General features: G+C 45.6%; 1 protein-coding gene across 4 annotated transcripts in view; it reads left to right on the forward strand.

The window, feature by feature from the left end:
- LOC132819204 (choline transporter-like protein 5) overlaps positions 1-26,734 on the forward strand; it is a 291,145-nt gene that overhangs the window by 76,023 nt on the left and 188,388 nt on the right. The window lies entirely within an intron of this gene.

Here is a 26,734-nt window from a genome sequence, read left to right on the forward strand (position 1 = left end):
GTCCAGAATGCTGGAGAAACTTAGCAGATCTGGCAGCATCTGTGGAGAGAGACAAAAACTGAGTTTGGAGTCCAATGACCCATCTTAAAATGAGCGATTGTTTTTTAAAGAATGTCTTTTCAAACATGAAGTGTTTTCCCAGGATTGCGGGCATCCCACAGCCACTTCCCAACTGCTGAAGTACTTTGGAAGCCTAATCGATGTCGGATAGAGGGCAGTTAATTTGTGCACAGGAAGATCCCAAATTTAGCAGCGAGAGATCACATAGATCACTTGAATTTTTTCTTGGCTGTTAGTTAAGGGGTGAATATTATCGGTGAAGACGCAAGAGTATGTCTAACCCTCCCCTCGGAGTGATAGGGTTGTGGGTTCAAGCCTGACTTGAGTGATTCAAACACACATTCCATCCTGAAACTGCAGGGACAGTTCTGTGGGAGTGTGGCTCAGGTGGAATTGTCAGCATTGAGTCTGCCCTTTGGGTAGCTGCAAATGATACAGTTGCAGATGAGCAAGGAGACAGAGATGTACTCCCATGATATGGTTGCTGTTTGTGGGAACTTGCTGTGTACAAATTGTTTGAAGTGTTCACTGTGTTCCATGTGTTACTCACAACATTGCTCTTTGGAAGGCGTACACCACACATTTCTGAGAATGATACCTAGACTTCAGGGGTTAAGTTATGAGGAGAGATCATAGAAATGAGGCCTGTTTTCTGTAAAATGTAGAAAGTTAAGGGATGATCTGATTGAAGTCTTCAAGATATTAACAGGAAAAAAAGAGTGGATAAAAATAAACTATTCCCACTGGTTGGGGATTCTAGAACTAGGGGCATCGTCCAAGAATTAGGGCCAGACTGTTCAGGAGAGATGTTAGGAAGCACTTCCACACACAAAGGGTGGGAGAGGTTTGGAATTCTCTTCCGAAAATGACGGTGGATGCTGGATCAGTTGTTAACTTTATATCTGACAGAGATAAAGTTTTGTCGAGCAAAGCTGTTCCGGGTTATGGGCTAAAGGCAGGTATGTGGCGTTAGGTCGCAGGTCAGCCGAGATCTCATTGAATGGTAGGGCAAGCTGAATGGGCTGAATGGCCTACTCCTGTTCCTAGTGCAGGAACACCTCAAATTTGAATTTCTGACACATGTTTTCAAATCCGTATATAGTTTTATCCACTCTATGGTTCTCCCACTTCCTGTAACTGTAAGACATCCTCAATATCGTCACTTGCACTATTCTGACCTGCTGAGCATCCCTGATTTTAATCCTTCCACCATTTGCCTTCATGTCCTGGGACCCCAGCTTCTGGAATTTGCTCTCTAATCCACTCCGCCTCCACTGTATCTTATTTCTAACTTATTTTTTAAACTCTGGAAAGTAATGCAACTACTTTTTATTTCTCTTTTGTATCCAAGATTTGTACCTCGTAGCATTTACTTAAGATGGCGGCATAAGAAGTAAACATTGTAAAAGCTTTACACTGCATTCCTGCAGTGGAGTACACATGACAATGAAGGGTACTCTATTCTATTCTTTGAAGTTCTTAAAACCAGCCATTTGGAGAAAACTTGTTTGTTTCAGCCACTTGTTTGAAAATCCTGTGTGGCTCAGATTTGGCTTGGGTCTGACTCCTGCACAACATCTCAGTGAATTGTACGACATTTAACATGTAATTTAAATGCAATTTTAGTATTTAACTGCAGAGGCATGTGGCTCATTAGTAGAACAAGAGAGAGAATGAGGGATGGGGAGAGAGAGAGAGCGATAGAGAGAGAGAGAGAGGAAAAGATGAAAGCTATTGAGTATTATCAATCAATTCTATCCATAGTCACGACTTGGAACAAGGTCTGTGCCTCAACAGAAACCTGATTGGTTCCCTGTCACACATGGGAAGGTGAAAGTAATTGGCTGGTGATTTATGAGAAGGATTTATGAGCTAGCCGGTTAATGCTACGTATAGCAAATGATCTCACTGACAATGACATCACATAAGATTTCATTTTTAGAACCACTTCATTATTTGCTCCTTTCATTAAAGCACCAGCAATAAACTTTGAGAATCACTCTCCACGTTACACTGTCAGCTGAGATACCGTGCGAGGCAATCACACTAGTCACAGCATGGAATCTCATTCCAAAGACATGAACTCACACGATACACAACATTCAGCAAGCAATTCCCAGGGAGTGGGTTGCACTGTCAGAAGGTCAGTATTGAGGGAGTGCTGCACTGTCTGAGGGTCAGGACTGAGGGACTGCCACACTGTCGGAGGATCTATACAGAGGTAGTGCCACACTGTTGGCAGGTCAGCACTGAGGGTGTGACACACTGTTGTAGTGCTGCACTGTTGGACAGACAGTACAGAAGGAGCATTTCATTATTTGAGGGTCTAAACTGTGAAACGGATGCAATGGAGAAGGTGACAGAGATAGGGCAGGGTTTAGAGGCTGGGGGAGGTTATACATATAGGGAGGTGTGATGGGCCTGGGGAGATTACAGAGATAGAGAGGGTTAAGTTCATGGAGCATTTGAACAGCAGGGTTGATTGTAAAATTGAGATGTTGCCTGCATGAGATTGGTTAGTGAAATAGTTTGAGGGGTATATGGTACCTGGATGACATTGGGATTTGGGGAGTAGATGTCAAAATGAAATCTCCCTTGGTTGCACCCATTCTCCTGACATCACACACAGTCTGTTGGGGTGGAGATGGGGAGTGCTGTTTGAGCTGTTGGAAGGAGCAGATGAATGTGGAGCAACTCCATAAGGTCCTGCTCACTCTCCCTGAGCAGTGTCCCTTTAATTACTGCTGTCATGAAAAAAACCTTCCTGATATCTCAGAACAGGTCTCTAGTGAAGGTACTCCATGGTGATGGATCCTCCACCAGTAATCACGAGATAGGCCCAAGGCAAAGTAAAGACAGAGCAGGACTGGGGGCAGTGAGTACCCAGTACCACACAGTGGTGGAGGTACAAATATACCAAGATCTTGGGAGTAGTCATCTGGGACAATGCCAGAGGCTGAGCACTTTCCTTTCTCTCAGTCACTGGATGAGGTGTCGCTGGTTCGGCCACTTATTGCCTATCCTTAATTGTCCTGAGGGCACATTGCTGGAGTCACATGTCGGCCTTCCCTAAAGTGCATTCATGAACCAGATGGATTTTCCTGACAATCGACAATGGATTCATGGTCATTATCAGACTCTTATTCCCAGATTATTACTGAATTCAAATTCAATTTCCACCGCTGTGGTTCTGCTCGCCGAGCTGGAAGTTTTTGCTGCAAACGTTTCGTTCCCTGGCTCCTGACCACTATCATAGGACAAGCCAGACAGAGAACAGCCAGAGAATTCCTAGAAGCATGGCATTCATCCCCAAACTCCATCAACAGACACATTGACCTGGACACCATATACAAACCACTACAGCTGAAACTGACACCCAGAAACGGCAAGAACATCCATCAACAGACACATCGACCTGAACCCCACATACAAATCACTGCAGCTGAAACTGACACCCGGAAGTGGCAAGAACAAACCAATATAAATACCGGAAGAAACATCAAAGCAGCGCTTCACACGAGGCTCCAACAGCACTGATGATGTTCCCTAGCCAGGGAACGAAACGTTTGCAGCAAAAACTTCCAGCTCGGCGAGCAGAACCACAACAACGGATACCCGAGCTACAAATCTTCAATCAGATTTCAATTTCCACCATTTGCCATGGCAGCATTCGAAACCACGTCCCCAAAACATTGCCTGGGACTCTGGTAATAAGCCCACTTGGCTATCATCTTCACTGTGTGGGGATTGAGCTGCTAACAAGTCCGTGAGAGAATATCAACACCAGCAAACCCAGCTTTGTAAGGTTTCAGCCCCCTCATTCCCAGAACATCAGAAAGAATTGATCAGTATCTCAATAAGGACGATTCAGTCCCAGATGGGTGTGTTTGCCATGAGCACTGTGCTGAGCTCCTGCTGCTGATGGTACTGCAAGGCAGCCTGGGAACCAGCAATAAGGATGTTTAACGTCATGCTGATCGAAAGGAGAATGTTCTGACCATGATAAAGACAAGTTTGCCAGGCCACTTGGGGATGTGGAGAATCTCTGATCCCAGGCGGAAGGTGGAACGAAACTCCATGGTAAAGGGACACACCATTTCCAGCCCCATCAGAATAACCAGGCAGGAAACCCCGGGGGAAATCAGGAGGAAGACGAAAAAAGCAAGACAGGAAGCAATTAGAGACAAAATCAGTAGCCAAGAAATAAAAAGCTGCAAGTGTAAAATTCTGAACCTAAAAGCACTCTCAAATCTTCCAGCTCTCTCTGAACCGAGCAGAACTGGCAAGAAAATGATCCCTGTCCTGGGGCTGGGCTCATTCTCGATAAGTTTGTACAACAACTTAATGCTGCAGATTCTGAATTTCATTTGAATTTAACATTTCTTAAATCCCTGTGCCCTCTGTTGTATGCTAGCTGGCTGGAGAACATTTTGTTTCAGCTCTTTGCACCTTGTTTTTATGATTCAATGGCCATCACAGAATCTACCTGTACAGGTGAAGACCATTCAGCCCATCACATTGGTGCCAGCTCTTTGAAAGAGCTGTCCGATTGACCACACACTCCCTGCTCTTCCCCACTTATACTGGACTGCACATTTCCACTTCTCAATTGTTTATATTTATTCATTCATGGGATGTGGGTGTCACTGCCTGGGCCCTGCATTTATTGCCCGTTCCTAGTTGCCCCTTAAGAAGGTGGGGGTGAGCTGCCTTCTTGAACCGCTGCAGTCTATGTGCTGTAGGTAGACCCACAATGCCCTTAGGAAGAGACTTCCAGGAGTTTGACACAGTGACAGCGAAGGAATGGGGATATATTTCCAATTCAGGCTGGTGAGGAGCTTGGAGGGGAACTTGGTCAGAGAGTGTGATGCTAGAAAAGCACAGCTGGTCAGGCAGTATCCAGTTGAGCATAATTCCTGATGAAGAGCTTATGCTTGAAATGTTGACTCTCCTGCTCCTCAGATGCTGCCTGACCTGCTGTGCTTTTCCAGCACCTCACCCTTCAACTCTGATCTCCAACATCTGCAGTCCTCACTTTGTCTTTGAGGGGAACTTGCATGGGGTAATGTTCCCATGTATCTGCTGCCCTTGTCCTGCTAGGTGTAAGTGGTAGTGGGTTTGGAAGGTGCTGTCTGAGGATCTTTGGTGAGTTTCTGCAGTCCATCTTGTAGATAGTCCACACTGCTGTTACTGAGTGTCGGTGGGGGAGGGAGTGGATGTTTGTGAATGTGGTGCTAATAAAGCAGCTGCTCTGTCCTGGATGGTGTTGAGCTTCTTGAGTGTTGTTGGAGGTGCCCCCATCCAGGAAAGTGGGGAATATTCCATCCCACTCCTGACTTTTGCCTTGTAGATGGTGGACAGGCTTTGGGGAGTCAGGAAGCAGATTATTAGCCAATGACCTGCTCTTTTAGCCACTGTGCTTACATGGTTAGTCGAGTTGAACTTCTGGTTATTGGTAACTCCTGGATGTTAACAGTCATCCCTAGAATGAATGAAAGTGGGAGATTTAGTGATGGAATAACCATTGAAAGTCAAAGGGTGATTGTTAGATTCACTCTTTCTCGAGGAAGTCAGTGTCTGGCATTTGTGTGGTATCAATGTTACTTGCCACTTGTCAGCTCAATCCTAGACATTGTCCAAGTCTTGTTGCATTTGAACATGGACTGCTGCAGTATCTGAGGAGTCGCGAATGGTACAAACATCAGCGAACATCTCCACTTCTGATCTTTGGTGGAGAGAAGGTCATTGATGAAGCAGCTGAAGATGATTGTGCCAAGGACACTACCCTGAGGAACTCCTGAGATGACTGACTTCCAACAACTATAACCACCTTCTCAAAAATTGCTACCTTCCTACGTGTCAGGTATGACTAACCAACAGAGTGTTTGCGCCCTAATACCCATCGATTCCAGTTTTGCCAAGACTCCTTGGTGCCACACTCGGTCGAATGCAGCCTTGATGTTAAGGGCTGTCCCTCTCCCCTCCCCTCTGGAATTCTGCTCTTTTGTCCATGTTTGACCCAAGGCTGTAATGATGTCAGGAGCTGAGTGGCCCTGGCAGAACCCAAACTGGGTGTCACTGAGCAGATTATTGCTGAGCGGGTGCTGCTTGATAGCATGGTTGGTGACACCTGCCATCACTTTACTGATGATTGGGAGTAGACTGATGGGGCTGGAATTGGCCGGGTTAGTATGTTTTTCTTTCTTCTTTCACAGGATGTGGGTGTTACGGGTAAGACAGGCACTTGTTGTCCACCCCTAGTTTCCCTTGTGCTGATTGTCTGTCTAGATGTGATGTGTTTATGTAAGGTGTGATTTGTCTGGATAGTACGCAAAACAATTCTTTTCACTGTCTCTTGGTAAATCTGAAAATAATAAATTAAAATCAAAACGTGTGATGCTTGAAAAGCACAGCTGGAAAAGTACAGGAATGTTCTGATGAAAAGTAAATCAAATCAATATTGTGTACAGTTCTGGTCGCCACACTACCAGAAGGATGTGGACGCTTTGGAGAGGGTGCAGAGAAGGTTTACCAGGATATTGCCTGGTGTGGAAGGTGCTAGCTATGAAGAGAGGTTGAGTAGGTTAGGTTTATTTTCATTAGAAAAAAGGAGATTGAGGAGGGACCTGATTGAGGTTTACAAAACCATGAAGGTTATAGACAGGGTGGATACGGACAAGCTTTTTCACAGGATGAAGGATTCAATAACGAGAGGTCATACTTTCAAAGTGAGAGGTGGAAAGTTTAAGGGGGACAAGCGTGGCAAGTACTTCACACAGAGGGTGGTGGGTGTTTGGAACGTGTTGCCAGCAGAGGTGGTAGAGGCAGGCATTGTAGATTCATTTAAGATACATCTGGACAGATGTATGAGCAGGTGGGGAGCAGAGGGATACAGATGCTTAGGAATTGATAGACAAGTTTAGACAGTACATTTGGATCAGCTCAGGCTTGGAGGACCGAAGGGCCTGATCCTGGGCTGTAAAGTTTGTTTGTTCTTTTTGTTCAAATCAGGTTGCTTTGGGGAGTGGTGGCAAGTTCTGGAGCACAGGTTATCAGTACTACTGCTGTGATGTACACAGGGTCCATAGCCTTTGTCAGAGGCAAGGCCTCCAGCTGTTTCTTTATATCATACAGAGTGAATCGACTTGGTTGAAGACTGGTTTGTGTGGTGTTGGGCGTATGGAGACATTTGTGATTCTTCTGTTCCTCCTGTAATGTGTTTAATTGGCCTCCACCATTCACAACTGGATGCGGCAAGACTTCAGAGTTTAGATATAATCCATTGTTTGTGGGGTTCTGAGGAAGGGTCACTCGACCCAAAATGTTACCTCTGCTTTCTCTCGACAGAGGCTGTCAGACCCGCTGAGCTTTTCCAGCAATTTCTGTTTTTGTTTTTGCCATTGGTTGTGAAGTTGCTTAACCCAAACACTTGCTGCTTTTCCTGTTGGGCATGCAAGTAGTCCTGTTTGTTAGCTTCACCTCATCTTCAGGTCTGCCTGGTGCTGCTCCTGGCATGCTCTCTTGCAGTCTCCATTGAACCAGGGTTGATCCCCTGGCTTGATGGTAATGGAGGAGAAAGTGAGGACTGCAGATGCTGGAGTACCAGAGTTGAAAAATGTGGTACTGGAAAAACACAGCAGGCCAGACAGCGTCCATCGCAAATTCACCTGCTCCTCCACACACATCATTTACTGTAATCGCTGCACCAGATGTGGTCTCCTCTACATTGGGGAGACAGGCCGCCTACTTGTGGAACGTTTCAGGGAACACCTCTGGGACACCCGGACCAACCAACCCAACCGCCCCGTGGCTGACCACTTTAGCTCCCCCTCCCACTCCGCCAATGACATGCAGGTCCTTGGCTCTTCCATCACCAGATCCTGGCCACACGACGCCTGGAGGAAGAGCGCCTCATCTTCCGCCGAGGAACCTTCCAACCACACGGGATGAATGTAGATTTCTCCAGCTTCCTCATTTCCCCTACCCCCACCTTATCTCAATTCCAACCCTTGGATTCAGCACCGCCCTCTTGACCTGCAATCTTCTTCCTGACCTCTCCGCCCCCACCCCTCTCCGGCCTATCACTCTCACCCTCACCTCCTTCCACCTATCGTATTCCCAGCGCCCCTCCCCCAAATTCCCTTCCCCCCTACCCTTTTATCTCAGCCTGCTTATTCCTGAAGAAGGGCTTATGCCTGAAATGTCGATTCTCCTGCTCCTCAGATGCTGCCTGGCTTGATGGTAATGGTTGAGTGGGGAATATGCCGGACCATGAGGTTACAGATTACCACATTGCCACCAACACTATGGTCTTCACGCGATTGAATCTTCTCCCACACCCTTTCAGACAGCACCTTCCAGAACCCAACAACTCACTGTGTCAAAAAGGTCTCCTTATTTCCTTCTCTGTTATTCTGAAACTTATCTTAAATCTGTGTCCATCTGATCACTGATACTTCTCTCTTGTCCACTTTACTAGGTCAAACTCTCTTTGATTTTAAACACTTTGGTTCAATCCCCTGGAACCTTCCCTGCTTTAAGGAAAACAATCCCAGCTTCTCCAGTCTCTCCCCATTCATTGAAGTCCCTCAGCCCTGATCCCATTCCAATAAATCTCATCTATACTCAATGTGTCTTTTTTATATAGTTATTCAGGAAACGAGGGACTTGCTGGTTGAGGGTGCATTTTTTGCCCATCCTGAATTACTCTGGGGAAGTTGATGGTGAATAGTGTTCTTGAACTCCTGTCATCTGCACGGTGTTGGGACTGTCAGAGCCATTTTGGGGAGGGAAGTGCGGAGCCCAGAGTTCAGTTACATTTCTCTGCTGAGGCTGAGCTGATGTATCACAGGTTTTGCTCAACTCCCTTGTTTATACTCTAAGCCCAGATCTATAAAACAACGAATAATATCTGTCGTTTTTCTTGAACAAGTTTATTTTAACAGCTTCAGCTGTGGCAGTTATTGAATTTAGCTTGGGAATAAATGGGAGTGATATTTTAAAATTTGTGTGCAGCAACATTTGTTGAATGTGTGTTACAAAGGCCTAAGAACTTGCTAATTGAAGGTCAGAACAAGGAAACTGACTTAAAATTGACGAGTTAGTTCAGCAGAAATGAATGTATTCCAAATGAGTACAAAATTACAATGAATTATTCACATTACATTAGAGAGATCAGGACAATTGTCTGGTTTGTGAGCCTGTGTTTTGTCCCAATCATTATGTCACTAGTTTCATTTGTCATGCTGTGTACCCAGTGAGCTGGCCATTGTTGGAGATGTGAGGGGTGTGTTAGGGCAGGGATTCTGTTCCTGATCCAACTGTGAAGTAATCCGACTTAAATCTCTCAGTGGGCAACTCGAGAATTTGAATTCTGTTAAAAACAAAACTGGGCAAAAAGTGTTGGTTCTTAGTGAAAGTGACAATGAACAGCCTTGTTCTCATAAAACTCTGAATGACAGAAACACCACTGCCATTCCCACCTGCTGCAGGTTCGATGGCCTGGATATTTCCCAATTGGAGAGATAGCCACACAGACACAAATATAGGAGCTCTGCCCAAAACTATTTCAACAAGGGAAAGAGGGCTGTAAAGGGTGTAGATACAGAGAGGTTGTTTCTCCTTGTGGGAAAGCCATGGATTAGAGGGAATAATATGAGGGAAAATGAGGAGGAATTTCTTCTCTTGGTGAGTTGTGAACTGCAGGGGGCTGTTGAAGCTGGGTCGTTACGTAATTCAAGTCTGAGGTACACAGAAAGGGAATCGAGGATTATAATGAAAAGGCAGGAAGGTGGAGTTGAGGAATACCAGATTATCCAGAATGGTGGAGCTGATTAGATGGTCTGATGGGAATGGGTTCCAAGTTGCACATCCGGTGTTCACAGAGGTAGCTGCCATATTAAAGTGTTGTTGCTCCCAACTGTGTCTGATTTTCACGAGGGAGCAGTGAGAAACGTGATATTTGCAACTCCATCCTTCACAGTATCGTTTGGAGCAGTTGGATGCCCTTTCGGATTTGTTCCTGGGACACCTTTGTGGAAGATCTTTGCCTTTTGGGAAAGGTGAGGTGCCCTTTGGGATTGCCAAGGGTAGACAATTGTGACTGTGTGTAACAACGTGAACAGTGCTTTGAAATTGTCAGGCTCATTGGAACGATCAACAAAGCTGCCACATAACTGCCAAACTCAACTGCACAAAGCACCCATAAAGCTGTCATGGCATTTAATAGTCCTGCCCTTTACTTATTTGCAAACACGTGCAGAATATTCAAATCAATCAATTCTTACTATTTCACCCCATCTCTTGATATATTGTGCAGGCTATCATGACTGCATTAATGCTGTATGACTGACTGACGAATGGAGGAACATGGAAGGTAGGAGCTGGGACAGGCCACTCAGCTGGACATGATATAATCTGAACTGTATGCCGCTGACTCAGGACTGAAAATGAAAGCCCTATGTAAACGATGCCCAAATCTGTGAATTGGAACCAACTCTCTGCTGTTTGGATTTATAGCTGGTACACAGGAAGATACTTGTGGTTATTGGAGATCAGTGATCTCAGCTCCACGCCATCACCAACAATAGACCACTGGTCTTGACATTTAATGTTATTATCATCACTGAATCTGTCACCACCAAAACCCTGCAAATTACCATTGACCAGAAATTGAACTGGACTCGCCACATAAACACAGTGGCTACAAGAGCAGGTCAGAGGTTAGGAATATTGTGGTGAATAACTCACCTACTGACTCCCCAAAACCTGTCCACCATCTGCAGCGACACAAGTCAGGAGTATGATGGAATACTCCCCACTTGCCTGGATGGTGGCAGCTCTAACAATACTCGAGAAGCTTGACACCATCCAGGACAAAGCAGTCCCCACTTGATTGGCACCACATCCACAAACTTCCACTCTCTCCAACACCGACACTCAGTACCAGCAGTGTGCACTATCTACCAGATAAACTGTAAAAACTCACCAAAGATCATCAGACTCTAGAGTTTGGTGCTGGCAAAGCACAGCAGGTCAGGCAGCATCCAAGGAACAGGAGAGTCAGGAATGAAGGGCTTATTCCCAAGACGTCAATTCTCCTGCTCCTCAGATGCTGCCTGACTGGTTGTGCTTTTCCAGCACCAAACTCTCAACTCTGATCTCCAGCATCTGCAGTCCTCACTTTCTCCTAAAAGATTCTCAGACAGCATCTTCCAAACCCACAACCACTTCCATCTAGAAGGTCAAGGGCAGCAGATACATGGGAACACCGCCCCCTGCAGGTTCCGCTCCAAGCCACTCTCCACCCTGACTTGGAAATATATCACCATTCCTTTACTGTCTTCTGGAATTCCATTCCTAAGGACACTGTGGGTCACATGAACTGCAGAGGTTCAAGAAGGCAGCTCAACCCCAACTTCTCAAGGGCAGTTAGGGATGGGCAATAAATGTTAGTCCAGCCCACATTCCATGAGTAAATAAAATAAATTCTGAGAATGCCATGGAAGAAACATTTGAAGATGTGTGAACCTTGATTATGAATCTTCACCCGGTGAGATCTCAACACAGCACTGACCCTCCAACAGTGCAGCGCTCTCTCAGCACTGACCCTCCAACTCCGTGGCACTCCCTCAGCACTGACCCTCCGACAGTGCGGCACTTCCTCAGCACTGACCCTCTGACAGTGCGGCACTCCCTCAGCACTGACCCTCCGACAATGCGGCACTCCCTCCGTACTGATCCTCTGACAGTGCGACACTCCCTCAGCACTGACCCTCTGACAGTGCGGCACTCCCTCAGCACTGACCCTCTGACAGTGCGACACTCCCTCAGCACTGACCCTCCGACAATGCGACACTCCCTCCGTACTGACCCTCCGACAATGCGGCACTCCCTCCGTACTGATCCTCTGACAGTGCGACACTCCCTCAGCACTGACCCTCTGACAGTGCGACACTCCCTCAGCACTGACCCTCTGACAGTGCGGCACTCCCTCAGCACTGACCCTCTGACAGTGCGACACTCCCTCAGCACTGACCCTCCGACAATGCGACACTCCCTCCGTACTGACCCTCTGACAGTGCGGCACTCCCTCCGTACTGACCCTCTGACAGTGCGGCACTCCCTCCGTACTGACCCTCCGACAGTGCGGCACTCCCTCAGCACTGACCCTCTGACAGTGCAGCACTCCCTCCGTACTGACCCTCTGACAGTGCGGCACTCCCTCCGTACTGACCCTCCGACAGTGCGGCACTCCCTCCGTACTGACCCTCCGACAGTGCGGCACTCCCTCCGTACTGACCCTCCGACAGTGCGGCACTCCCTCCGTACTGACCCTCCGACAGTGCGGCACTCCCTCCGTACTGACCCTCCGACAGTGCGGCACTCCCTCAGTCCTGCTCTGAGAATGTTAGTTTGGATTTTTGATTCTAATCTCCAGTGTGAGATTCTGTCTTGCTCATATCTGATGAAACCTCAGTGATAGGTGTTATATTTGTTGTATGGTTCAGTGTGTGCTCTGCTGCATGAAACGTACCTCATTTATGATGCATGACTTTTGACCCAGATTCATGTGACTCTTTCAGCCAGTACTAAAGCCCAGAGATGATACGAGGCTATTTCTGATGGAGCCACTCCCTGGGTTTGTGGTGTTAATGATATGTTGCTTGTATCCTCGCATGTTAACTGACTTTGCAAATGAGGATTGCTACAGTCATGACAATTCCTCCCTGGGGATTATGTCTGTCTTTTATTAGTTGCCTTAATCCCCTAATAATACCGAGGTTTGTAATTTCCAACAGCCTGACCTATCCACTGACAGTGTGCTAAGTAGCACTGTCCTTTTTTTGTGCAAAGTGATTTGTGGGCATTAATTTGCATGTGCGCAATTGTTGTTTGGTAATTTAATCTTTAGGATTTGAGCACATAATTTACACTGACTCTGTCAATACTGTTGTAAGAAAGTGGTCTGTCAAGATTTTAATAGGAGGAATGCACTGAATTCAAGTCCTATTACACTATGACTTGCACTACCTAGCTGAATGTTTTGATTAAATATCAAACTCCCCTCTGCCCGGATAACTGCCACCATTTTCTCTCCGATACCTGACCCCCACCTTCTCTCTGATATGGCACCCATCTCCCACCAAAGCTCAGTCTCTCCCACTCTCACTATTACCCACAACATCCTCCCTGTCTCACCTTCACCCACCCCAACACCACTCCCCCTTCCTGAAATCACTAACCCTGCGTACTCTCTGTGCTGCCCACTCGGGGATCTCCCCTCTGCACCAACAGTAGCAGCTGTGCCAGTCGCTTTCATTTCCTGTATTACCCGCTTCTCTCTCATTCCAGAAGAAAATAAGTCTCCTAATGGGACAGAATGAGGCAAACTGGACATTCAACTCCTCACCTGTTATGTGGAGAGGATCCTGACTCTTACCACCTAGAGGGGTTGACTGACAGTGTCCAAGCCTCTGAGCTCTGCTCCTGCCTTCCCCGTGACCTCCTGAATGAAGGTGAACTCCTCCTGTGTCAGAGTCACGCTCTCTCCTTGCTGCAGTGTTACCGTGAGAGTTACCACGGCAGCCTGAGGGCCAGCTTTGACATGCAGGAGTTTCCTGTAAGTGGATGGGAATGTGCCAGGAGGGTCCATAGAGGCTGGTACATGCCAAATGCCAATGGATGTGGGATGCGTGTGGTCAGGGCCCATGGAGCGTGGCCTGATGTTGGTGCTGAGTGCTCAACATGAAGGTTGTTCTGAGCGGGCAGCTGAAGTCACCAGGTGCTCACTTGGACTCCCATGTGGAGATTTCTTGACAGCTGGTTTATTTGGCAGGTTTGCAGAGAGAGAAAGGTGAATATTAATGTGGTGAGTTGGGTCATTGGCAAGGTGGTTAACAAACAATAATCCCCCTTAATTAGCATCTGATCACTGCCTGGCGAGAATCTCACCACACTGCTCGTGAAAAGCATCAAAGATGCAGCGAGATTTTCTTGATGTCATAATGCGTTTTGCTGGTGTCCCCTCCATCGTCCATGTCACTCAGATCCCTGCGACATCCTGCCCTTTGGTCAGATGCCTGTGCCATTCACTGAGGAGCTCTCTAACCCAGTGTGCCCAGAGCATTCACCACAACCCCACCTCAGACTGAGAGAGGCTTTCAAATCCAGGTCATACTGATGAGAACTGGGACCAGAGCCACAAGCTGCCAACAAATGGTCAAGTCCAAACCTTGCAGCAAGGGTCAGGTAGGGAACAACAATTAACACCCTCACCTTGCCACCTCCAACCAATCAGGAACAGATTAAAACTGAACAATGACTTGTCGACTGTGGGAGTTCTCTGTGGACATGCGTTTTCAGTGCCAGAGCCGCCATGCTTCAGAATCTACTTTATAAAGGGCTCCACAACATCCGGTGGTCATACAAGGTGCTATATAAATTAAGGTTCTTTATCTATCGGTCTTACAAGCTCCAGTGTAATTGTTTTGACACAGCTATACTGATATTCTGCAAATATAGAGAGCGAGCTTCCATTTGTTAGGTCTCTCACTCGTTTTATCAGACAGATATTCAGGATGACATAGAGTCATAGAGATGTACAGCACGGAAACAGATCCTTTGGTCCAACTCATCCATGCATGTTTTGAAAGAAACGCAGGCTTGTGCATTTTCAGTGTCTCTCCTAGTTTGGAATCATCATGTGCCTTCTGGAAATATTCAGAAGGAACGTGATGACCCTGTAGTGCAGAAGCAGTTCATTCAGCCCATCCTGCCTCGGAGCTCTCGTCCCACTCCCCATGACTCTGCACCATGACCCTGCACATATTCCCCTTCAATTATTTATATGATTCTCTTTTGAAAGTTATTATTAAATCTGCTTCCACTGCCCTTTTAGGCTGTGTGTTCCAGATCTTAACAACTCGCTCTAAAAGAACAACTTTCTCTGCTCGCCCTCTGGATGTTTTACTAATTCCCTACCATCTGTCTCCCTCTGGTTAACTATGACAGTCTCTCCACTTATTATATTAAAAGCATTGCAAGAAAAGGGCACATTTTGATGAAGCTTTCAGTTTTATCTTCATTAGGACAATTAATATGAATAATAATTCAAGGGGCAAACCAATATTTATCAATCACACAATGATTGCTGTGTTATATAAGTTTTGATGCCAGTGTGATGCTTGGAATGTAGGCTGTGAATCCCAAAGACTGGCAGAATGGCTGCTTGCAACAAGGAAGGTTCTGACCGTGAACAACCCATCAGCACTCGCGAAACCCTCAACAGAGTGTCTAGCGGTAGATGTGTTTTTGTAAATGGACAACTTTTACTGGATAACCCTGAGTGTGTAAGGAACTACACTGCCACCGATGTAGGATTGTCAGTCAGTCTCACAGTGTGGTGTACATGTGTGTCCTGGAAGCTATATACACAGCAAAATCTGTTTTAATCAGTACCTTAAATGAACTAGTGCTCCCCATAAACTGTCAAATGTTATCTACCTCAAAGCCTGGAAGTTTACTCTATTATTGTGATCTCTGAGATGTCTAATTAGTTAGTTGAGGGTGCAAGTGAGACTAAGTTTCATTTAAGGCAAAGTTGGATTATTATTTCAGTGATTTATGCTGTAAATAAAGTATATCAGTGATACGCAATGTCTTTCCATGTTGATTATGTGGACTTCTTGATCAACCGGGAGATTTGATTAGCCGGTGTTCTCCTGGTCCCTGTAGGTGCTGGCTAACAGAGGGTCCTGAAGAACATTTACATGTACTTTGTTAGTTATTTTGTTGATGTGAAACAGCTATTTGCTGTTTCATCACAGGGGAAAGCCCTGACCAATCTGAATCAACCTGTCAGGTTTACAACTTAAGCACAGCCCACCTGGTTCCTGTCCAGTGGCTGTGATGGTCCATTCTCTATGGCAATACCTTTACCAATGACAGTCCACTTACCAACCAATCAGTGGGTATGGTTCCAGTCTAGATATTCCTGAAAGGACACCAAAACACTGGAGAAGGTAAAAACTGAAAAAAAAACTGCGGATGCTGTAAATAGAGTCATAGAGATGTACACATGGAAACAGACCCTTCGGTCCAACCTGTCCATGCCGACCAGATATCTCAACCCAATCTAGTCCCACTTGCCAGTACCCGGCCCATATCCCTCCAAACCCTTCCTATTCATATACCCACCCAAAAGCCTCTTAAATGTTGCAATTGTACCAGCCTCACCACTTCCTCTGGCAGCTCATTCCATACACGTACCACCCTCTGCATGAAACAGTTGCCCCTTAGGTCTCTTTTATATCTTTCCCCTCTCACCCTAAACCTATGCCCTCTAGTTCTGGACTCCCCAACCCCAGGGAAAAGACTTTGCCTATTTATCCTATCCATGCCCTTCATAATTTTGTAAACCTCTATAAAGGTCACCCCTCAGCCTCCGACGCTCCAGGGAAAACAGCCCCAGCCTGTTCAGCCTCTCCCTATAGCTCCAATCCTCCAACCCTGGCAACATCCTTGTAAATCTTTTCTGAACCCTTTCAAGTTTCACACCATCTTTCCAATAGGAAGGAGAACAGAATTGCACGCAATATTCCAACAGTGGCCTAACCAGCTGCAACATGACCTCCCAACTCCTGTACTCGATGCTGTGACCAATAAAAGAAAGCATACCAAACGCCTTCTTAATTGCTGGAAAAGCTTGATTTGGAGACGCCGGTGTTGGACTGGGGTGTACAAAGTTAAAAATCACACAACACCAGGTTATAGTCCAACAGGTTTAATTGGAAGCATAGCTCTCGGAGCACCAAAGGAGCGTCGCTCCAAAGGCTAGTGTGCTTCCTATTAAACCCATTGGACTATAACCTGGTATTGTGTGATTTTTAACCTGGAAAAGCTCAGCAGGTCTGACAGCTTCTGTGGAATGATAACCCTGATTCTCTGCATAGATGTGTCCAGACCCACTGGAGAAGGTGCAAGCCTGAATTAAGAACTGTGAGGTGTCAGGCATTCATGAACAGTCTGGGGCTCCTTTCTCTCAAACAAAGAAGACTTAAGGGGGATCTAAGAGAGGGCGTTAACATCATTGAAGGGATTCAATTGGAGCTCAGTCCTATCCTATTTTTGTTGACAGTAAAATGCTTTGGGATGTTCTGGGTTTGTGAAACACAGTAGTCTCCTTATTGCTAGTAAGATAAAGTGCAATATAAACCTACAGCCATTGGGTCAATCCCACTGCTCCTGAATGAACTACATTTTTGTCCAAATGCACAGTTCTTCATCACCACTGTCATCTGAGCAACATTATCTCCTATTCCTGTATGAAATTGGATCCAGCCTTTTCAGTATGATTGACATCGAGCCAGCCATTCCCCCGTTTGGTGCAAGTAGATTGTAAGCCAATGTTCCTTGAAAGAGATTTTAAGCACCAGCATTTCTCTGACGATCTTAAGCCTCAATATTTTAGCAGTTTATCCAAGTGTGCTATTGCTTTCATTGTTAGCCGTGTATTACAGAGAGGGAATATCACATTGTGTTCGAACATGTTCCTGTATCCTCTAGGGTTATGGACTGTCTTCAGAAATTCCCCAGTTTCTCCCAGGAATTAGGGACTAACTTGGGCTGCAACCAACTCTGGGAGAAAAACATTTTTGAGGCAGCAAAGGGAACTTTATGCTTTTGATAATTTGTTTCAACACTTTTGTCGACGCAATATAGATATGTTGATGGACAGTCAGGGAATATCCAATTAATTGGTTACGGATCTGCTGTTGGCTCAGTGGCTGCAGGAGGATGGATTACCATGATAATGATCACCTCAAGTGACCAATGGCAGGAATGCTTGGAGATTGATGGATGAACCCTCCAGGAATATATTTGTCCAGAGTTGCCAACTGTTTAGGACTTGTGTTTTACTTCAGAGAATTTGTCTCTTAATAAAACAATAACAAAGGCTTTCTATAGGTATGTCAGGAATAAAAGGATGACTAGGGTAGGTATCGGTCCAGTCAAGGATAGTAGTGGGAAGTTGTGCGTGGAGGCGGAGGAGATTGGAGAGACACTAAATCAATACTTTTTGTCAGAATTCACTCAGGAACAGGACACTGTTGCTGATGTGAATATTGAGTCACAAGTGATTAGAATGGATGGCCTTGAGGTGTGTAGGGAAGAGGTCTGGGGAATACTGGAAAGGATGAAAATAGATAAGTCCCCTGAGCCTGATGGCATTTATCCTAGGATCCTCTGGGAAGCTAAGGAGGAGATAGCGGAGCCATTGGCCTTGATTTTTATGTCGTCATTGTCTACGGGAATAGTGCCAGAAGATTGGAGGATAGCGAATGTGGTCCCCTTGTTCAAGAAGGAGAATAGGGATAGCCCTAGTAACTATAGGCCGGTGAGTCTCACTTCTGTCGTGGGCAAAGTCTTAGAGAGAATTGTAAGGGATAGGATTTATGAACATCTGGATAGGAATAATGTGATCAAGGATAGTCAGCATGGTTTTGTGAAGGGCAGGTCGTGCCTCACAAACCTTATTGAGTTCTTTGAGAAGGTGACTAAGGAAGTGGACGAGGGTAAAGCAGTAGATGTGGTGTATATGGATTTTAGCAAGGCATTCGATAAGGTACCCCATGGCAGGCTAATGCAAAAACTGCGGAGGTATGGCATTGAGGGTGCATTAGAGGTTTGGATAGGAATTGGCTGGCTGGAAGGAGACAGAGGGTTGTAGTTGATGGTAAAGGTTCATCTTGGAGTGCAGTTACAAGGATCTGTTTTGGGACCATTGCTGTTTGTCATTTTTATAAATGACCTAGAGGAGGGGCTTGAACACTGGGTGAGCAAGTTTGCGGATGATACGAAAGTCGGTGGAGTTGTGGACAGCGAAGAAGGATTTGGCAGGTTACAGCGGGATATAGATAAGTTGCAGAGCTGGGCAGAAAGGTGGCAAATGGAGTTCAATGTAGCTAAGTGTGAAGTCATTCACTTTGGTAGGGCTAACAAGAAGATGGATTACTGGGCTAATGGTAGGCTACTTGGTAGTGTGGATGAGCAGAGGGATCTTGGTGTCCATGTACACAGATCTCTGAAAGTTGCCACCCAGGTAAATAGTGCTGTGAAGAAGGCATATGGCGTACTGGGCTTTATTGGTAGAGGAATTGAGTTCCGGAGTCCTGAGGTTATGTTGCAGTTGTATAAGACTCTGGTGCGGCCTCATCTGGAGTATTGTGTGCAGTTTTGGTGGCCATACTATAGGAAGGATGTGGAGGCATTGGAACGAGTGCAGAGGAGGTTTACCAGGATGTTGCCTGGCATGGTAGGAAGATCGTATAAGGAAAGGCTGAGGCACTTGGGGCTGTTCTCATTGGAGAAAAGAAGGTTTAGGGGAGATTTGATAGAGGTGTACAAGATAATCAGGGGTTTAGATAGGGTTGACAGTGAGAACCTTTTTCCGCTAATGGAGTCAGCTGTTACTAGGGGACACAGCTTTAAATTAAAGGGTGGTAGGTATAGGACAGATGTTAGGGGTAGATTCTTTACTCAGCGGGTTGTGAGTTCATGGAATGCCCTGCCAGTAGCAGTGGTGGACTCTCCCTCTTTATGGTCATTTAAGCGGGCATTGGATAAGCATATGGAGGTTATTGGGCTAGTGTAGGTTAGGTAGGCTTCGGTCAGCGCAACATTGAGGGCCGAAGGGCCTGTACTGCGCTGTATTTTTCTTTCTATGTTTCTATGTTAACCTCAAAACCCAGATGGAGTAAACAACCAAAACATTTTGATGGTGCTTTAGTGTTGGTACATAGCACACAGTGATTCAGAGATGCTCTTCCATTCAGACTGAACTTGACTGATCTTGGGCTTAACTCCACATTCCTGTTGTCTTCCCCACATCCCATAATTCCCACAGATGCCTCTCCCAGCCTTAAATAGATTCAAGGGTGGAGCATTGATATGATTTACAGTCCTTTGAATGAAGAAATGCCTCCTTATCTCAGACCTAAATGATCAAGCCCTTATCCAGAGACAGTGGTGCGTGTGTTCCAATCCCCTGTTTGAGAGAATCCAGCTCTCAGTGTTGACTGTGTCACTGGATCGGTGATTCAGAGGACCAGGCTAATGCTCTAAGTCCAGGTCTCACCAAGGCAGCTGGTGGGATTTAAATTCACTCATGAATCTGGAATGTAACATGTTGGTCAGTATGCAATCAGCATTGATTGTTGTAAAACACCCATCTGGTTCACAAATGCTCTCTTGGAAGGACATTTTCTGACCTGCATGTGACTCCACACCCTCTGAGTAAACCATTTGGTTCAAGGTCAGTTGGAGATTGGCAAAAAATGTTGGTCCTCTCAGTGATGGTCACATCTCAGAAATGAGCAAACAGAGAAAAAGATGTATTTCAGAATCTCCTCAGTCTCAATGAGGTTGCCTCTCAACCTAATAAACTCAGGCCAGCCAGTGTGGTCAGCCTTTCAACATTCACCAATGTTGTGAACAGTTGCTGTGCTGCCTGTCCAGTTGTTCATGAATGCAAAGATCAAAAACTGGACACACTATTCCGCACGCAGTCTCACAATTGGAACAAGATTTATTTCCTCCTGTCCCCCACCCCCTTGCAGTAAGGGCCAACATGCCTTTATCTTCCTGACTGCTTGCTGTACCTGGATACTTTGACTTTCCATGTTTGTTGTTTGAGAATGTCCAAATGTCTCTGAACATCAACATTTACAAACCTTATTTTATTCTTACAGCCAGAAGTGAATTACCTCATATTTTTCCCCTTTTATCAGCCATTTGCTATCTTGTTCCCCATGAAATTAACTTGTTTACCTCTTTGCAAACTCTCTGTGCCTTCCCCACAGCTTACCTTCCCACCTGGATTTACATCATCAATGTAGATGGGCCATTCATGTCTCTTTGCCGAAGTCAGTGATGTAAGTTACGCACAGCCCAGACCCCAGCACTGATAGAACATAGAACATTACAGCGCAGTACAGGTCCTTCGGCCCTCGACGTTGCATTGACCTGTGGAACCAATCTGAAGCCCATCTGACTGACACTTCCAATTTCATCCAATGATATGCCAATCCAATGACCATTTAAATGCCCTGAACGTTAGCGAGTCTATTACTGTTACAGACAGTGCACCCCATGCCTGTACTACTCTCTGAATAAAGAATCTACCTCTGACATCTGTCCTACATCTATCACCCTTCAAATTAAAGTTATGTCTCCTTGCGCTAGCCATCACAATCCAAGTAAAATGCCTTTCACTGTCCATCCTATCGAACCCTCTGATTATTTTATATGCCTCAATTAAGTCTTCTCTTAACCTTCTTCTCGCCAACAAAAACAGCCTCAACTCCCTCAGGCTTTGCTCATAAGACCTTCCCTCCATACCTCCACAACTTTGCCTATTTCCAATCTTCTGAGAACATTCCAGAATCCGGGGAATGTCGGTCAGTCAGAGGCAGAGCTCCCACGATCTCTGCAGCTGTCTCCTTTGAACCCGAGTGTCTCATCCATTAGTTCCTGGAGGTTTCTCTGATTTAACTCCCTCCCAGTTTCTTTGTCCGTTCTGATATTAATAACCCGAATTTGCTCATTCTTATTAACCTAGAGAATGATAGGCTGCATTTTATAAGTGAAAACCGAAGGAACTGCAGATGCTGTAAATCAGAAACAAAAACAGAAGTAGCTGGAAAAGCTCAGCAGGTCTGACAGCATCTGTGGAGAGAAATCAGAGTTAACATTTTGTGTCTGGTGACACTTCCTGAGGAAGGATCACTGCATCCAAAGCGTTCACTCTGATTTCACTTCACGGATGCTGCCAGACCTGCTGAGCTTTTCCAGCTACTTCTGTTTTTGTTGTGTTTGATAATTGCTGGGTTTGTCCAATATTAAATACTGGCCAAGCTGGGCAAATAAAGTACAGATGATATTCTGAAGAGAATGAATAATGTCGTTAATTGAATACATTAGTGCCGTATCGGCTCCCTATCCTCCTGATAATTGAGATAATTTCATTATGACTCCACAGAGAAATTAAAGAATCAAATTTGCATTCCTAATGTTGATTAACAGGGATAATAATTGTTTTCCTCAGCATGCTCGGCTGTTTAATGCATAACGCAAGAGGCAGATTTGCATTTATATAATACATTAACACATCTCGAGGAAAGTTCCGGAGCCACTTTATTCAAGATGATGGCAGAAGGCCCAGACTGGGACTATGCCTTCCTGTCAATAACCAGCAGCTTTGAAACCTGATCCATGTTCAAAACACCCAGCATCTTCCTTACTTTTCACAAAATTATTGTAGTCCTTCATCAATGTGAAAAACAACACAAACTGTCAGAGAATCAGTACTGAGGGAGGGCTGCAGTGTCAGATGGTCAGTACTGAGGGAGTGCCGCACTGTCGGAGGGTCAGTGCTGAGGGAGTGCCACACTATTGGAGGTTCAACACTGACGGAGTGACGCACTGTTGGAGGGTTGGTACTGATGGAGTGCTGAACTGTCGGAGGGTCAGTGCTGAGGGAGTGCTGCACTGTGGGAGGGTCAATGCTGAGGGAGTGCCGCACTGTCAGATTTATTGAATCGACTTGAACTTCTCAGTTAAACCACCAGTTCATCTTTGATAGATGTGTGAGTACAAGCCTATTGTCTGCAACTTGTCCTCATCATTGACTCCTTTGAGTCAAATGGAAAGTGAGGATTGCAGATACTGGAGAGTCAGAATTGATAAAGTGTGGGGCTGGAAAAGCACAGCAGGTCAGGCAACAGCTGAGAAGCAGGAGAGTCAACATATCGGGCGTATCTCCTTCACAACGGCCGCTTCATCTTTTAGTCTTGGTATTGCTTTGGGGACGCTGCACTGTGCACAGCCTGTGGGGTCTAGACAGTTGAAGAGTCACAGTTCCACATCCTTCCCTGATTGATGTGAATGCAAAGTCATTTGAGCAACAGTTGAACCCAAAGAGCAGAGGTGGAGGCCATTTGGCCCATCATGCTTTTGTAAAATCCAATCTCTGTTGCAGTCAGTGAATGTTAACAGGCTTCCTTAACCCTAACTGTATCAACAGATTTTATGACAGGATTTGTGCAGATACCCAGAGGCTGGGGTCCCCATTCCCAGGTTTAATGTCACTGTCACACACATCATTATGCCCGTGCTCAGCAGCAAGTGTTTCAGCAATGGAATTGTTAACTTTTTGCTCTGTACGTGCCCATGTCTGCTCTTTGGAAATGAGGTCCAGTTAAAGTCATAGATTCACAGGGATGCACAGCACGGAAACAGATCCTTCAGTCAACTAGTCCATGCCGACCAGATATCCCAACCCAATCTAGTCTCACCTGCCAGCACCCGGCCCATATCCCTCCAAACCCTTCCTATTCATATACCCATCCAAATGCCTTTTAAACGTTGCAATTGTACCCAGCCTCCACCACTTCCTCTGGCAGCTCATTCCATACATGTACCAACCTCTGCGTGAAAACATTGCCCCTTAGGTCTCTTTTATATCTTTCCCCTCTCACCCTAAACCTATGCCCTCTAGTTCTGGACTCTCCCACCCCAGGGAAAAGATTTTGTCTATTTATCCTATCCATGATCCTCATGATTTTGTAAACCTCTATAAGGTCACCCCTCAGCCTCCGACGCTCCAGGGAAAACTGCCCCATCTTGTTCAGCTTCTCCCTATAACTCAAATCCTCCAATCCTGACAACATCCTTGTAAATCTTTTCTGAACCCTTTCAAGTTTCACAACATCTTTCCGATAAGAAGGAGACCAGAGTTGCACGCAATATTCCTAAAGGGGCCTAACCAATGTCCTATATAGCCACAACATGACCTCCCAACTTCTGTACTCAATACTCTGACCAATAAAGGAAAGCATACCAAACGCCTTCTTCACTATCCTATCTACCTGTGACTCCACTTTCAAGGAGCTATGAACCTGCACTGCAAGGTCTCTTTGTTCAGCAACACTCCCTAGGAACTTTCCATTAAGTGTATATGTCCTGCTAAGATTTGCTTTCCCAAAATGCAGCACCTCACACTTATCTGAATTAAACTCCATCTGCCACTCCTCAGCTCATTGGCCCATCTGGTCCAGATCCTGTTGTAATCTAAGGTAACCCTCTTCGCTGTCTACTACACCTCCAATTTTGGTGTCATCTGCAAACTTACTAACTGAACCTCTTATGCTCGCATCCAAATCATTTATATAAATGACAAAAAAAAGTGGACCCAGCACCGATCCTTATGGCACTCCACTGGTCACAGGCCTCCAGTCTGAAAAACAACCCTCCACGACCACCCTCTGTCTTCTACCTTTGAGCCAGTTCTGTATCCAAATGGCTAGTTCTCCCTGTATTCAATGAGATCTAACCTTGCTAATCAGTCTCCCATGGGGAATCTTGTCGAACGCCTTACTGAAGTCCATATAATTCACATCTACCGCTCTGCCCTCATTAATCCTCTTTGTTACTTCCTCAAAATACTCAATCATGTTTATGAGACATGATTTCCCACGCACAAAGACATGTTGACTATCCCTAATCAGTTCTTGCCTTTCCAAATACATGTATATCCTGTCTCTCAGGATTCCCTCCAACAACTTAGGGCGGCACGGAGGCACAGTGGCCTCACAGCGCCAGACACCTGTGTTCAGTTCCCGCCTCAGGCGATTGACTGTGTGGAGTTTGCACATTCTCCCCGTGTCTGCCTGGGTTTCCTCCGGATACTCCGGTTTCCTCCCACAGTCCAAAAATGTGCAGGTTAGGTGAATTGGCCATGCTAAATTGCCCGTAGTGTTAGGTGCAGTGGTAAATGTAGGGGAATGGGTCTGGGTGGATGCGCTTCGTTGGGTTGGTGTGGACTTGTTGGGCCGAAGGGCCTGTTTCCACACTGTAAGTAATCTAATTTAATCTAATCTAAAAAAAACTTGCCCACCACCAACATCAGGCTCACTGGCTTGTCCTTACCACCCTTCTTAAATAGTGGCACCACATTAGCCAACTTCCAGTCTTCTGGCATTTCACCTGTGACTATCGTTGGTACAAATATCTCAGCAAGAGGCCCAGCAATCACTTCCCTAGCCTCCCACAGAGTTCTAGGGTACACCTGATCAGGTCCTGGGGATTTATCCAACTTTATGTGTTTCAAGACATCCAGCACTTCCTCCTCTGTAATAAGGGCATTTTTCAAGATGTCACCATTTATTTCCCTACATTCTATATATTCTGTGTCCTTTTCCACAGTAAACACTGATGCAAAATTCTTGTTTAATATCTCCCCTATTTTGTGTGCCTCCCAACAAAGGCCGCCTTGCTGATCTTTGAGGGGCCCTATTCTCTCCCTAGGTACCCTTTTGCCCGTAATGTATTTGCAAAACAACACTTTGGATTCTCCTTAACTCTATTTGCCAAAGCTATCTCATGTCCCCTTTTTACCCTCCTGATTTCCCTCTTAAGTATTCTCCTGCTGCCTATACTCTAAGGATTCACTCAATCTATCCTGCCTACACCTAACATATGCTTCCTTCTTTTTCTTAACTAAATCCTCAATTTCTTTAGTCATACAGCACTCCATATACCTACCAGCCTTCCCTTTCACCCTAACAGGAATATACTTTCTCTGGATTCTCATTATCTCATTTCTGACAGCTTCCCATTTTCCAGCCGTCCCTTTACCTGCGAACATCTGCGTCCAATCAACTTTTGAAAGTTCTTGCCTAATACCGTCAAAATTGGCTTTTCTCCAGTTTAGAACTTCAACTTTTAGATCTGGTCTATCTTTTTCCATCACTGTTTAAACATTAATAGAATTATGGTCACTGGCCCCAAAGTGCTCCCCCACTGACACCTCAGTCACCTGCCCTGCCTTATTTCCCAAGAGTAGGTCAAGTTTTGCACCTTCTCTAGTAGGTACATCCACATACTGAATCAGAAAATGTTCTGGTACACACTTAACAAATTCCTCTCCATCTAAATCCTGAACACTATGCAGTCCCAGTCTATGTTTGGAAAGTTAAAATCCCCTACCATAACCACCCTATTATTCTTACAGATAACTGAGATCTCCTTACAAATTTGTTTCTCAATTTCCCACTGACTATTAGGGGTCTATGATACAATCCCAGTAAGGTGATCATCCCTTTCTTATTTCTCAGTTCCACCCAAATAACTTCCCTGGATGTATTTTCGGGAATATCCTCCCTCAGCACAGCTGTAATGCTATCCCTTATCAAAAATGCCACCACTCCCCTCCTCTCTTGCCTCCCTTTCTATCCTTCCTGTAGCATTTGTATCCTGGAACATTAAGCTGCCAGTCCTGCCCATCCCTGAGCCGTGTTTCTGTAATTGCTTTGATCTCCCAGTCCCATGTTCCTAACCATGCCCTGAGTTCATCTGCCTTCCCCGTTAGGCCCCTTGCATTGAAATAAATGCAGTTTAATTTATCAGTCCTGCTTTGTTCCCTGCCTGCCCTGACTGTTTGGCTCACTTCTATTCTCAGCTGTACTGGTCTCAGATTGATCTCCCTCCTCACTATCTCCCTGGGTCCTCCCTCCCAGTATTCCCCCAACTCCCTTTGGAAAATTATTGCACATCAGGCAGATCACAACAACTCGCTGTGTTTAATATTCTCCTTATCACCTCTACTTTCTGCTTA

Source organism: Hemiscyllium ocellatum, chromosome 9 (assembly GCF_020745735.1).
Source record: "Hemiscyllium ocellatum isolate sHemOce1 chromosome 9, sHemOce1.pat.X.cur, whole genome shotgun sequence".
NCBI classification, from domain to species: Eukaryota; Metazoa; Chordata; class Chondrichthyes; order Orectolobiformes; family Hemiscylliidae; genus Hemiscyllium; species Hemiscyllium ocellatum.